General features: G+C 53.0%; 1 long non-coding RNA gene across 1 annotated transcript; it reads right to left on the bottom strand.

The window, feature by feature from the left end:
• Positions 1–4,830: 4,830 nt before the first annotated feature.
• LOC123377826 lies at positions 4,831–6,439 on the bottom strand. Its single transcript, XR_006582349.1, has 3 exons — positions 6,311–6,439; positions 5,415–5,716; positions 4,831–4,878 (listed from the first exon to the last, which is right to left on the bottom strand). It is a non-coding gene; the product is annotated as an uncharacterized LOC123377826 (long non-coding RNA).
• Between the last annotated feature and the right edge of the window lie 7,798 nt (positions 6,440–14,237).

Raw genomic sequence — 14,237 nt, 5'->3', positions numbered from 1 at the left:
AGACTCCTGTACCCCACTGATCTGGGTATCACAGTATATATATCTCCTCACTATATGTTCCATTCTATGCATCCAAAGAAGTGGGCTGTAGGCCACGAAAGCTTATGCTTAAGTAAATTTGTTAGTCTCTAAGGTGCCACAAGTTCTCCTGTTCTTTTTGTAAATAATTATTGTGCGACCAAAATATTGTCTGACCCCCCCCATAAATCCCACAAGTGTAAACATTTAAATTGATAAAAACTGTGCAACTGTGAATGTTTAAATAGATAAATGTAAAAAATACTTAAATATTTATTGTATCTGTCAAAATTATATATTAAATAAAATGAATTCTGCCCAAGCCTAAATATCCCTCCTAAGACACACAGTTCTGCAAGCTCATCAGGGGATAGATTCTGATGTTCATCTGAAGCCCCAGTGACCCTCCACACCAGCACAGGGGGCTGATTTCAGGACCCAGGACCGGCTCTAGGCACCAGCTAAAGAAGCCGGTGCCTGGGGCGGCAAATCTGAAGGGGCTGCACTCCGTCCGTTCTTGGGGTGGCACTCCAACTCCACCCCCCCTCTTCGATGGCGCTTCGGCGGCAGCTTTTTCATTTTTCCTTCTTCGTCGGCAGCTTTTTTTTTTTTCCCCTTTGCTTCGCTGCTTGAGGCAGCCAAAAAGGTAGAGCCGGCCCTGGCAGGACCAGAGCCCCAGTGGGGTACACTTTTCACCAAAGCCTCCAGGGCAGTAATGTTGGCTATTTCCAATTCAGCAAACAGAGTGAGTCTGTTCCAGGAAGGGAAACACCCCCTTGCTGCTGCAGGCGAGGCATAATGTGAACTCAGGGAATCTAAACTTACCCTGTTACTCTGCCCAGAGGGAGCCATGGCTGCAGTGAACCCCGTGGAAAGTCTCCAGGAAAAAGCTAAATGTCTCGTCTGTCTGGAGCATTTCACAGAACCTGTCACTCTGGAGTGTGGGCACAATTTCTGCAGGGTCTAATAGACCACAAATGAGATTTGAGCCCTGCACAAAACACTGTGAAGGACAATCCCTGCCCCGAGCGCTTTACAGTCTAAATAAGAGAGACAAACAAAGGGTGGTAAGGGAAACTGAGGCACGGAGCGGCAGTGAGTTCACCCAGCATGTCAGTGACTGAGCTTGGCATAGAACCCAGTTCTCTCCTGTCCCACTCCAGGGCCCAAACCACTAGGTTGTGCTGCCACCTCAGTGTCAGCCCCCTTGAAGAAGTTTGTCGATTAGGAGGGAAAGACTCCTCGATAAAGGTCCCAGGCCCAGCAGAGAGATGAGGTTTCTCACATGGATTCTGAATTCCTGTGTTGCTCCATCAGGGGTTAAACTCCGATGCCAGCCTGCACTAGGGGAAATCACTGTGCTAGACACTGTGTGGACCCCAAAACCCTTGTGTCCACCCACAAAAGGCTCCAGACAGCGCTGGACTGTGCCACATACCAGGGGGATTAGAATGGATTGTAGCAAATAACTGCTGGGCGGTGCTGACCTGTGTCAATCTGAACTGTTCTAGTGTGTATGTGGGCAAGGACCAGCCAAAGTGGTTCCATTAGCCCCACCAGGCAGACTTTTGAAATCTCCCAGAATCCACTGCTTCTGGAATCTTTACCAGGGAATGGGACAGTGAGGTACCTACCCAGAGGGCATTGCTACTGAAAAGGTTTAGGACAGCACTAGGGCAATCCCAGCTGTTCTTTATACAAATCTGCATTTCTAATTAGGGTGGCCACAGATACATCCCCAGAATATGGGACATTCCCACACTTGCCTGCATGGACCCACCCCGCCTTTGTCATTCTGCAGGGAGGTGCCCCCCCCCCGGTGTCCTTCATGCATCCTCAGTCTCCTCCCAGGGCCAGATTTCCCATTAGCACAGTAGGCATGTGCCTAGGGCAGGGATCGGCAACCTTTCAGAAGTGGTGTGCTGAGTCTTCATTTATTCACTATAATTTAAGGGTTTGCGTTCCAGTAATACATTTTAACGTTTTTAGAAGGTCTCTCTATAAGTCTATACTATATAACTAAACTATTGTATGTAAAGTAAACAAGGTTTTTAAAATGTTTAAGAAGCTTCATTTAAAATTAAATTAAAATGCAGATCTTATCAGTTTAGTGCAGTGGTTCTTAACCTGGGGTGCACGCACCCCCTGGGGGTGCGAGATGCCCTTTCTGGGGGTGCGAGACGTGAGATTTTTTAGAAGGTAAATCATTGAAAACACAAATTAAGCACAGGCACATAAGTACAACCACCGCTGCCAGCCTGGGGTTCGCAATCAGGAGGGGCAAGCAATCATTCTGAAAAGTGAGAGGGCTAAGCCTTAAGCCGTGGGAAGCAAGGGGTGGGTGGGCTAGGGAGTGGAGAGGAGCTAGTGGGCAGGGCCATGTTTGTTGTACTGCCCAGGTAGGTTGGAGACTGTGGGGATCAGTCGACACATCATCCCCAGCCCAGGTGACGTGACAGCCAGTGGTGGATTTAGAGTTAGTGGGGCCCCCCGGCCCTGTGCTCAGCTTCATTTTTGGGGCCCCTCCTTGGGACCCAGCCAAGAAAAAGAAAATTCTCATCTCCGCTCACCCCTGTTTTTCATTCTTTTTTTCTTCATCCTCCTCCTATAAGTAATAGCAAGTAAATGAAAATAAAGTGAGGTACCTTGATTGTTCTTGTAGTCTAACTTATTTTTCCACAGACCACTTGAAAATCGTGGAGGGTGTCTACGGACCACTTAGTGATCTTTCCAAATATTGTAAAAAAAACATTGGGGTGTGGGGTCTGGCCAGGGGCTAGGGTGAGGGAGGGGGCTCAGGGTTGGGGCAGGAGGTTGGGGTGTGGAGCGCTTCCCTGGGGCAGCTCCTGTTTGGTGCGAGGGGTGCAGGTGGGAATGGGGGGCAGTGCAGGAGCTCCCATTTGGTGCTCAGGATGGGGGTGGGGATGTGGGGGGGTTCAGGAGTCAGAGCAGGGGGCTGGGGATGTGTGAGGGGGTGCAGGGGGCTGGGTGTGTGTGGGGGTGCAGGAGTCGGTGCAGGGAGCTGAGTGTGTATGGGGGTGCAGGAGTCGGGGCAGGGGGCTGGGTGTGTGTGTGGGGGGGTGCAGGGGTCGGGTCGGGTCAGGGCAGGGGGCTGGGGCATGTGAGGGGGTGCAGGGGTCAGGGTGGGCAGAGGACTGTGGGTGTGGGCTGAGGTCATGGGGGTGCTCACTGCAGGGGGCTGGTATGCCCCGATTCCAGCCCCTTACCCAAGGCTCTGCCCCCGCCTCTTCTCCTCCTTCTCCTCCCCGGAGCGGCGAGCGCGCTGCACTTCCACTCTTCCCCCTCCTTCCTGCGGGCAAGAAGCTGATCGGCGGCTGGGGGGGAGGGAATGTAGCACGCTGTGGGAAGAGGCAGGGGAGGAGCTTGGCTGCAGGCAGAGCCTGCCTGCTGTAGCAGGAGCCCCAGGAGCCGGCAGCACTAAGCGTCTGCCCCAACAGGGTTGGGGGGCGGAGAAAAGCAGGCCTGCACGGTGTCCCTTTGGACCATGGGCCTGGCCCCCTGGTAAATCTGGTACTGCCGGTGTGGGGTTCCATCTGCCGGCTCCTGCCAGCTGGCAGTGGGCTGAGCGGGGCCAGGACCCAACGTGCCAGTAAAAATCGGCTCGGCACACCTGCCGCAGGTTGCCGACCCCTGGCCTAGGGGCACCAGCATTCTAGGTGCACCTAAAACATCAAATGTTCCCGATCCCAGATCCCGGCAGGGGGTGGGGCCAGCTGAGTGGGAGACGGCCCCACGCAGCCCTGCTGGAGGGCTCCTCACTCAGCCCAGCAGACACAGTCACCTCCCAGCAGGGCTGGTGAGTGGGCGCAGGGCACGGGGCAGTGGGTATCTGGGAGGGTTTGTGGGGGGGCTCTGGGCAGTGAAGGGGTGGGCGGTGCTAGGCAGTTGGGGGTGCTGGGCAGTGGGGGGGGTCTGTGTGGGGCAATGGGAAGTTTTGGGGGGCTGTGCAAGGGGTGCTGGGCTGTGGGGTGCCTAAACATTAAAAGTGGTGGTACCCCTACTTCCTGCGGGGGTTAGGAGCTCTGAGCTGCTGCGGGCGGTGGGGTTACTCCGCAGCTCCCAGCCGCCGTGGGCAGCAGGGGACCTGGAGCTCCAAGTCCCTGCAGGCAGAAGGAGGGAGCTCGGAGCCGAGGACCCTTCAACTGCTCAGCCACCGGAGGCAGTGTGCGGACCCCGCCAGGGGCACGCAAGCTGTAAGTCCAGCTCTGTTTCCTCCTCTCTCTCATTTTTACCGGACAAAGCCACATCCAGCGTTGGGTCCCTACCGGGCAGGGACAGTGCTCCACAACACTGGGACTGCGCAGCTTCAAACCAGATGAATGGCCTCCCATGTCTCATGGGGTTTGCCCTGGTGCTTAGACCAGCTCTGTCCAACCAGTGCAGTCCCCAGGGCTTCAGGGCTGAACTCCCAGCCCATATTTAAACCCTGGTGGCTTTTGGAATTTATATCACTTTGTTCATTAAACCTTCTCAAACACAGGTTCATTGATTCACCCCCATGTGACTTCAGAGTCCTGTTATGCACTACACTACTAATCAGTTCATAAATACAGATAAAGCTTGGTTACAAATGAGATCTCTCTCTAATTACAAAAGCAAAACAACAACAACAAAAACTGAACCTGAATTGCTAACAAGTCTGGATATGACACACTCCCAGTCTGCATTGATAAGGTTTCATCTTCTTGGTGGTCCTGATGTCACAAAGTGATTAGAACCAATCAATCTGCGGGTTTGGTTGGAAAAACATTCAGTTCTAGACCCTTCTTAACCCTCCAAATAAAACCTCCCAAATCATTTCTGTTTCTTCAGCAAAAAATCCAGGCCCATTTGAAGATTCTGAGGGGAAGAGAAAGAAAAGCAGCTGGGATTTAAAGTGACTGGAGAGTCCCACCCTCCACTCCTGGCCCTCCGGACCTTTTCATCGGGCCCCTGCCCCATGGACCCAACCGGCCACCCCGCCCTTTCACCGTGAGCCGGCTGCACGATTTGCAACCGGTTCGGTTCCAGATCCCACCAAGGAAACATCTGTACACGCTTGTGCTCCACACCCTTCACTTCCTCACCCTCGTGTCCCGCCCCATCACAAAGTGGCAGGACCCCCTGCCACCTCTTGGGGGTGAGGAGCCACAGTGGGCCAGCCTGTACTCCACCCTGGTTCCGAGGCCCCTGGGGGTAGCAGTTGGCAGCTCCTCCACGGGGCCATGAGCACGGGCGTGTACTTCACGCGATTTACTCCTATCCTGGACACCTGGCCCTTCTGTGGCATGAGGGAAACCCTGACGCACGTTTATCTAGAGTGCGCCGGGTTGCAGCCCCTATTCTGGCTCCTCTTAGATATATTATTAAATTTTTGGTTGCACTTTTCCCCTCACCTGTTCATCTATGCACTCTCCATCCAAGGTCCCACTAAGTCGTGGGACTTCCTTGTCAGCCTCCTCTTGGCCCTGGCCAAACTGGCCATCTACAAAAGCAGGGAGAGGAAGTTGGCCGATGGGATTTCCTGCGACTGTGGAGCCTATTTCTGCTCCTCAGTCCGTTCACACATCCTGGCACAGTTCCTCTGGGCGGCGTCCGCTGGCTTCCTTGTCGTCTTCGAGGAGCAGTGGGCGCTGTCCGGGGTTCTCTGCTCTGTGTCCCCATCAGGTTCCCTACGTTTAGCCCTTTGACCACACTCCTATAAAAGAAAAGAAAAAAAACCCACTCTCTTGTAGCCATCTGGCCTGACCCTGTCACAGAACCTTTACCAATACTGGCTCTGGCTTTGGGGATCCCTTAATATTTTAGAAATATTGGAAAAACCTAGTAATTTTCCAGGCATGTGATAGGATCGCATCAAAGTATGTGGAGGAGCTTTGAGGGAAATGGTGCGTGAACAGCACATCAATGAGTGCAATGGATTTATAAGATACCGGGAACAAGGGGAGGGTGACATACAAAAGCTATCTTTACCCAGACATTTGAAAAAGTCATCTAGAATTCATGCTTCATGAAAAATTTCCGAACATCAACTTCCAGGAGCGGAAGGAAATCAGGACAAAAAGTAACAAATGTGATAGACCCAGGCCAGTTGGGAACAGCAGAAATAGGACACAAATATTCAACAGTGAGGATGAATCACCAAAGGAACAAACTAGAAAGGGAAGCGGTGGGAATTCCCCATTTCTTGATGGCTTCTAATGAAGACTAGGTGCCTTTCTGGAATGTGTTTAGTGAAAAACTAGCTACTATGCTATATAGAAAGCATGTGATATGCAGGGTGTCAGATTACATGATCTAATTGTCTCTTCTGTCCATAAAGTCTGCTAATTTATGAACAATTGAGCGTAGCATGGGGAAGAGCGTCTTGTGTTCTACTGTGTAGTTGGTGTCATCCCCACAATGAAGAGTCATTGAGTGGGATGATCCAGTGGAAGCAGCTCAAACATCCAGTGTGGCTGGACAGGGGCAGGACATCAGCACTGCAGGGGAGGGGTGGGTGTGGCAGTGACATCACAAGGGCCTCTGGCAGGACTTCAGCCTATTGGACAAAGGTGATGGGGAGGCGATGATCTCACAGAGAGATCTTGACATCAGCCAGGCAGGACAGGGGTGCAGGACAGGGGCAACCTTGGAGATCCCTGTGGCTTTGCTTCAGCAAGTCTCCTTCTCAAGGTCTGTCCTTGAGGACTGAGAGAGAATTCATTTTCAAGTACGTGAGCGCAAGGAGGACCCTCTTCAGAGTTTTCTCCTTTTCTTTTATTGATTTTGCTAGAAAACAGACGTCCCTGTATAGAAGGTAAGAGCCTCTGAGAGGTTTAGAACCTGTTCAGTCTGATCCATCAGGTGCCGGCTGATTTTTAGGAAAGGAAAACACTAGATTGTGGGAGCAGCATTTTATTTCCGACCTAGGACTTTGTCCCTTAGAATCACTGGGGACATTGGGGTTTCTCCTTTGTTTTCCCTTTTCCTGTCTCTCCCTCCTTTCTCTTCTTCTCTTGCATCTGTAACCCTTCTGCCGGGCCGAAACGATAGCAGCAAGGGCCGGGTTCAATACATAGGGGTCCCTTCCCCACAACATAATGCAAAACCAGCTCGAGCCCCCACCCAGTGACCTGGGAAAATCTTACACTCACCCCTGGGCGCCTCGAAGAGGCAATACTTCCCCTCTCGCAAGCACAGAGTCTTGGTGTAGCAGAAAAGGTTTAATTACATGACAAACAACAAGCATTAAACTGGGAAAATACCTCAGCTAGAGTTCATAGGTCAAACCGTGAGCAAAGACCCACTCCAGCAAATTGGGCCATGTCCTTCTCTCGGGGCCCTTGAGTCCAGCAACCCCCAAATCACCCACAGTCCCAAAAGTCCCACAATCCAAAAGTCTCTGTCCCGGGTCAGTGCAGCCCCAGAGCTCAAGAGTCTCTCTGCAGAGGTCCCCCTCCCCCGCCTGTGTAGAAAAGGGGCACCTTACGTGGTTTCGGGGCCAACTGCCCTGCCTCTTCGTGGGGTTCTGCTTCCACTAGTTATCTCCGCAAACAGCTCAGCTCCGCTTGCTCTGTGGGCTGCTCCGCTCTGCCAGCTGCTCTGGTCCACCAGCTGTCCTGTGACCCACTCCAGCCATCCTCGTGAGCTGCTTGGCTCCACTCACCCAGTGGCTGCACAAACTGCTCCACTCTGCTCTGCCAGCTGCTCTGCTCCACAGGATGGCTTCGGGCTCCCCCACTCATTAGCACAGTACTCAGTGCTCTCAGCTCAGCAAGTCCAGCTCTTCAGTGATTTCAGCTCTTAGTGATTCCAGCTCTTAGTAGGGGAGTCCCAGTACCAGTGAATTCAGCTCAGTAACCTGCATTTAGATTCTTAAGGGAACCAAAAAATAACTCTGACATTCCACAGTGGAGAGAGGCACAGGTGGAACTGGTGCTTCTGGCTCACACAAAGAGCTTGCACCACCAAGTACAGATCTCTGTCCCCAGCCTCTCTCTTTTCAATGGGTTTTGGAACCCATGTGCCCCATCTAGCAAGCGCTATCCAGCTGACAATGAAACCCCCCATCACAAGACAATTTTGTAGTTCCCCATTTACCCAATCAGGGTGACAACATTTCATTCCTCCTGCCCCAATAACAACGAAATTGGGGCTCCCACAGCTGTGAAAATAACCATCCCATGCTGCTTTGCGGTATGCTAAGTGGGGTGGGAGTGCCCATGCAAATAACCGAAATACCAATGCAACACTTTCCGCACTCCCCATAATTTACCACCAGATGTCAGGGTGGGGCTCATCCTGACTCTGCTTACACATCTTTGTCCTTTCCCCCTGCTCTCCTTTCACCACCAGGACCTATCTGTGCATGTGAAGTGGGGGACTGGGGGGGAGGGGTTTGCACTCCAACTCTCATTGTGGGAGGCCCTCCCAAAGACATGTGGCTGGAATAGTGCTCCAAGAGTGACTCCCTCTGGTGGTGACCTGGGACATCTGGTGAGAACTCTCAGCTTTCTGATTCTCAGAGTCTCAGTGCTGATTGGGTGAGCATGGGGCTATTGTGAGGGAGGAGACTCAGGTCCTTGTTACTCTCTTTTAAGACCAAGGAAATAAGCCATAACCAAACCTTGCTCTTGCTGCTTTTCTCCATTCATTGTCTTTGAGCAAGTCATGATTCTCTCTCTAATGGGCTAGTTCTTCTAAAATACTTACTGAATAATTAGGTTTTAATAAAGCCATATGCAAACCTGTACTTCCATTAACAAAGGAGTCAGGCGGCACCCCACAGAATGGTGGACAGTCCGCTGGAAAGCAGTGACCCTGAAAAGGATTTTGGGACCATAGTGGATGAGCTGCTCAACATAATCGGTCAATGTGAAACTGTGGTAAAAAAGGTTAAAGCCATTCTTGGGTAGCTAGAGTAGTGAGTATGGAAAGGGAAGTGATACAGCATTGGTGAGACTGATTTTGGAATGTTGAATCCAGTTCTTGTGTCCACATTTTTGAATATTATGTTAAAAAATTGGAGAGGGTACAGAAAAGATTCATAATTGAGTGATGGGGATGATGCCTTATAATGAGACATTGATGATGCCTTATAATGAGACATTGGAAAAGCTCAATCTGTTTAGTATATACAAAAGACCTGCACCATTCCTTGGGCTGTTTCATGAGAACCCTTAGCCTCCCACCCCTCAAAGGCTCAACCTTGATTGGCTGAGGAGGGGGCTATTGACAGGGAGGAAATTCTGGTCTTTGTTGTTCTCTTTTATGACCAAGCAAATAAGTCACAACCAGTTATATGTTTGACCAATGTTGAAGCTGCTCTCCATTAATTGTCTTGGAGCAGTTCATGATCCTCTCTAACATTTCAGTTCTTCTAAAATAGTTGCTGAATAATGACTATGAACAACTGTTGGTCTGTAGCTCATTTGAGAGCAACTCTGCTACTGACTGGCTGCATCAGCTAAGACAAGTCACTGCTCCTTTCTCAGCCTTAGTTTCTCCTTCTGTCAAGTATGAACAACAGTACTCTCCCACCTACCTCACGATGGGTGGATGTTGGGGATCCACTGAAGAGTGTCACTAGTAGCAGTGCAGAATAGGACGTGTCCTATCACATTGAGCCATATCAGATTATGACATAATATTCTATTTTATTTGTATTTTATTCTTTTGAAATTGTTAAGAGCAGCAACTACTTAGCTCAGACCAAAGCATCTCATCTAATTTTCTAGATCACAGTGTCTCCTCTTTGTGTACAACGAGACAATTTAATGCACTGTGACAAACAGGAGATGCTCTTGTTTTGCAAACAAATATTTGTTTGCAAAGAATGTTCATCCTACTTGTTATGATTTCAAGAAACTAAGTGGTTTAGTCTGAATGGATTTTCTGACAGAAAATGGTTTCCATGAAAATTTTCACCCCTTATTTCCTGGGCTGTATCCCTGCCTCCGTGGGGGTTGTTGTCTGTTAGTTAGAACAGGAGTCAGGACTGTTGGCTTCTCTTTCTGGCTCTGTCATCGCTTTGCTGTGTGACGCCTTGGGTAGGTCCAATGGGAATAGGGTCAGTTCTCTAACTCCAGGCAGCAGTGAGCCTGGGTGAGAAGGGATGCTCAAGCTGTCTGCAAAGGAGAAAGGGATGTTTCCAGGTGCTGAACGTCAAGAATTCTAAACTTTGCTAAAATGGCTAGTGTAGAGAAACAAGAAATAGTTGGGGCCAAACTTTAACCATTGTCTTTTTTAAAGCCCATTCGAGGATGTGAGTCCCAGAGAGCCATAGAGAGGGGGAGCAACTTGCCCAGTCCCAAAGATCAATAGGCAGCAATGGAACCAGGAGTGACACTCCCTCTCAAAGGCAGGGGGACTGGACATTAGGGCCTGGTTGCAATTGCCAGCTGTGGGAGGGAGTGTGCAGCAGTGGTTAGTGAAGGGGTCCATCCATGGCTCTGACACTTGGTGTGACCCTGAGCCAGTAGCTGAGGCCCATTTGCCATCAGTAGGGTTGGGGTCCCATGGTTACAGTCCAGGCGGGTTGGGAGGCTCCAGGAAGGTGTGTAAAGTGCTGGGATGTCAGGATCCTGGAAACTGTCACCTCCACACTAGGGCAGTGTTCTGCACCCCACTGCTGCTGGCTGACTTTCTCCGTCCCCTGGCAATAAGACAGACTTTTGTTTTCACAGCCAGTCGATCGCCCTAGAGTCATCACCCTGCCTGCTGGCTGGTCAGGGTAACTCCTCAGGTCACCACCCTCTCCAGCCTGCCTTGGGCTTGGAGAGGGAGGAGGAGGGCGAGGGACATCTGCTGACCCTGAACATCCACCATCCATCATACCATCACCTAGAGCAAGTGAGTGGCATTAGGGTTCCTCAGTGGCTTCCCCTGTCTGTCTGGAGAGAGGCAGAAACAGGGGGAGAGAACATCTTCAAAGGGGGATTTCATTTGCAAACAGCCCCCAAGAGCCCCTCACTCTCAGACTGGGCAAGGGCTTCTCCGGAGCCATCTCCAGTGTGTTTGGAAAGGTCCCAGCAATGGGGCTCCCAGCCCTTCCCTTGTGGGACACTGTTCCCCAGGCTGGAGAGTCTCTGAGCTGGGCCAGACCCTGTGAGCTGCTGAGCATGGAAATCAGTGGGGATGAGGAGGGCCCTGATCTTCCTGTGCCTAGGGTCTTTGTGACTTTGACGTGGGGAATGGTTTCTCAGGAGAAGTCTGAACTCCTGGGTTCTGTTCCTTCTCTAGCCTAGGCGGGGGAGTGTGGCCTGGGATGACAGGAGGGGGCTGCTTGTCCAGAGTAACCAATGGTCTTTGGGACTGACCCCATTGCTCTAAAAGAATGAGACTTCCTGGATATTGCAGCAGCAGCAGGGATTAGGAGGGGGAACATTGGGAGCAGATCATGCAATGAACTCCTGCCAGGGTGTGTAGCTTGCACTCCCTGCACTCCTGTGGGGGGAGAAGGGGTTGCTCTGGTTGGAGCAGGGAGGAGGAGGGACTGAAAAGGCCCATGAGTGAAAGGCTGCCTTGAGCCCAGACTCACACCTGCTCCCCGCTCGATTCCAGGCTGGCCAGGCTCCTGAGGATGTTCAGGAAGAAGGCTCTGCAGGTGGCCCCAGAGCCTGAGGGAAGCAGCTGCCATCTTCCCAAGGGGCAGAGCAGCCTCTCCATCCCCACTGGCGGGGAAGGCGGAAGTGCCCAGCCTTCTGGTGAACAAAACCAGCTCCCGGCGCAGGCACCGAGCTGTGAGAGGCCCCGATCAGGCCCAAATGGAGCTGGCTCAGGATGCGGTTTTGCAGACAGGACCCAGCCCAGGAGGGGCACCAGGCAGGGAGGCTCTGGGGCTTGTTGTGTGGGCAGCAGTGGCCCCAGGAGCCCAGCCCTCATTCCCAGCAGGAGGCATTGCCCTGCCCGGTCACTGAGGACCTTCCAGCCCCCTCAGGCCAGGAGATGGAAGCTCCCTGTCCCAGCACCAGCAGCTCAGCATGGGACAGCAGCAGCACCTGGGACTCTGGCAGCAGCGACGCTGATGGACGCTGCTGCTTTGTTCCAGGTGAGGAGCCAGGCTGGGATCAGGGAGGGGTGAGGACAGGGATCTGAACACCCTGGGCCCAGACACTCTCCCAGTGATATGATGTGGGGGGATCCCCAGCTCAGGTGTCTGGCCTGAGCCACGTGAACCCCACTGACACCAGCAGCAGTCACACAGCTGCCCCTGCAGCAAGGGGAACTGGGGGTGGGGGGCATCAAGAGCTGCTGCCACTTTGGTCGTTGATGCTCCGGGGCTGGGGGAGGAGGCACCTCCCATGGAGTCCTGGACAGTGGAGGGGGGGCTCTCTGCTATGGGCTTCTGAAGCTGTTGGGGGCTGAAGGCATCCCTGAGAGGGAGGTGTGGGGCCCAATCTGCCCTGGGTGGCTGAGGTGGGAAAGGGAGTCTTTAATCCTGCTCTCCCCACCATGCCCCTGTCCTTCTCCCAAGTGGCAGCAGGCATCAGCCTGTTACCTTCTCTCTCTCTGGGACCCCCAGAGATTCAGAGGAGGAGGAATGGGTGGACATGTCCACAGATGAAGCTGCTCTAAAGGTCATCAGAGAGCAGCTCCGGTGCAGAGAAAAGGTGCAAATATTCCCCACCTGGGCTGGAACCAAGATTGTCCTGTCCCTTCCCAGCATCCCCACCCCCTGCTGAGGGTCTTGTCCCTGGTGATCCACCACCCCTAATGGGGCCTTTTTACATCCATGATGTGGGACCCCCAAGATGGGGGTGTTTGTCCCACAACAGCCAAGGTCTCCTCCCCCCACAGGCACTGTCCCAGTTCCTGATCCTGCTTGTGTAGGAGTCGTGGGGGATTTGGACAATAGGCGGGTCCCCACAATCCCCCATTGAGGCCTGAGCCCTGGAGCTGGTGTGGGTGGGGCAGGAAGGTCCCTAGCTAACAGGTTCTCTCTTACTCTACCCCACTCCTGGTGGGTACAGGATGAGGGGCAGCAGCTCCTGTTCCTGCAGGCCATCTACCCCGCGTGTCTTGCTGCACAGGACAGAGGGCAGGACACGTTGGAGCTGCGCTGCTGCAAGGCGGCTGTGGTGGAGAGGAGTGTGGTGAGTGAGACACGTCATACAGCAGCTGGAGGGAGGAGAGAGACATGGGATTGGCAGGGGTATCGCCGGGCTAATGGGTGGGGGCTGGGTGGCGTTGGAGGGGGCAGCAGAGGGCAGGGATTGCTGGGGCTGAAGGCTGGGAAGAAGAGAAGGGAGAAATTCTGAGATTGGGCAGTGGGGGAATTGTGGGGCTGGAGGCAGCTGAGACTGGGGGACAAGGAATCACATGGTCCCAGCTCGGTAGCTGGGATGGTGCTGAATGGGGGCAGTTTTGACAGGGAGGAGGAAAGAAGAGGATTGGGACTGAGCTGGGCAGGAATCCTGGAAAGGAGACAAGTTTGATGGGCAGGAAGAAATCGGAGGAGCAGGAGGTAGTGGGGGATCCTGCTGGCCATGTGGGGCACTGGCTGTGTAATCTCCTCATTGGGAGGTGTCAGTAGGGCCCGAATCTCTCACGCTCCTTTGTCTCCTTTGTGTCTCACAGGAGCTCATTGAGGAGCTTCCTAAAGACTCTCCATCCAGCGCCATCCTCGCCAACACCGTGGTCGCAGTGGGCAACCTCAGGTACCAAGACAGCCCCTTCCCCCTCCCCCCTCCCTCTGGCTCCCCAACCCCAGTGCTGCTCAGGCACAAGGCTGGGAGTCACTATCTCTCCCACTCCCAGGTCACCTCCCAGGAGTGGCTCCTCTGGCAGAGATGGTGGGGTGGGAAGGTTCACTCTCTCCTGGCTGGGCTGTTCTTTTCACTCCACTAACAATACAGGGGCCTTGGGGAGGGGCTCACTCCCGGGCTCAGATACAGGAGGGGCAGCAGGCTCCAGGGAACAGGCGCTATTCCTGTCCTGCCACTGTCTGTCTGTGACGTCTTGGCCTTGTCATTCCCTAGCTCAGTGCCTCAATTTCCATTCTCGCCAGCCTGTGCCTATATCCCTGTGGTTTCGTGTCCATGTTGGCGACAGTCCCACCCCCATACTGCACAGTCTAATACCAGCTCCTCTCTCTTGCCAGCACCATGAAACCTGCCCTTGAGCCAGACCTAGAGACCCACCTCTTGCGAGCTGCCCTTCGCTCCGTCTTCACCCTGGGCATGGAGAAGGACACCATCAACATCCAGGTACATCCTCCTCCTCCATCCTCCTCCTCT

This window comes from Mauremys mutica, chromosome 9 (assembly GCF_020497125.1).
Source record: "Mauremys mutica isolate MM-2020 ecotype Southern chromosome 9, ASM2049712v1, whole genome shotgun sequence".
In the NCBI taxonomy this organism is placed as follows: Eukaryota; Metazoa; Chordata; order Testudines; family Geoemydidae; genus Mauremys; species Mauremys mutica.
The sequence above is the reverse complement of the archived record's forward strand: the minus strand, read 5'-3'. Positions and strand labels throughout refer to the sequence as shown.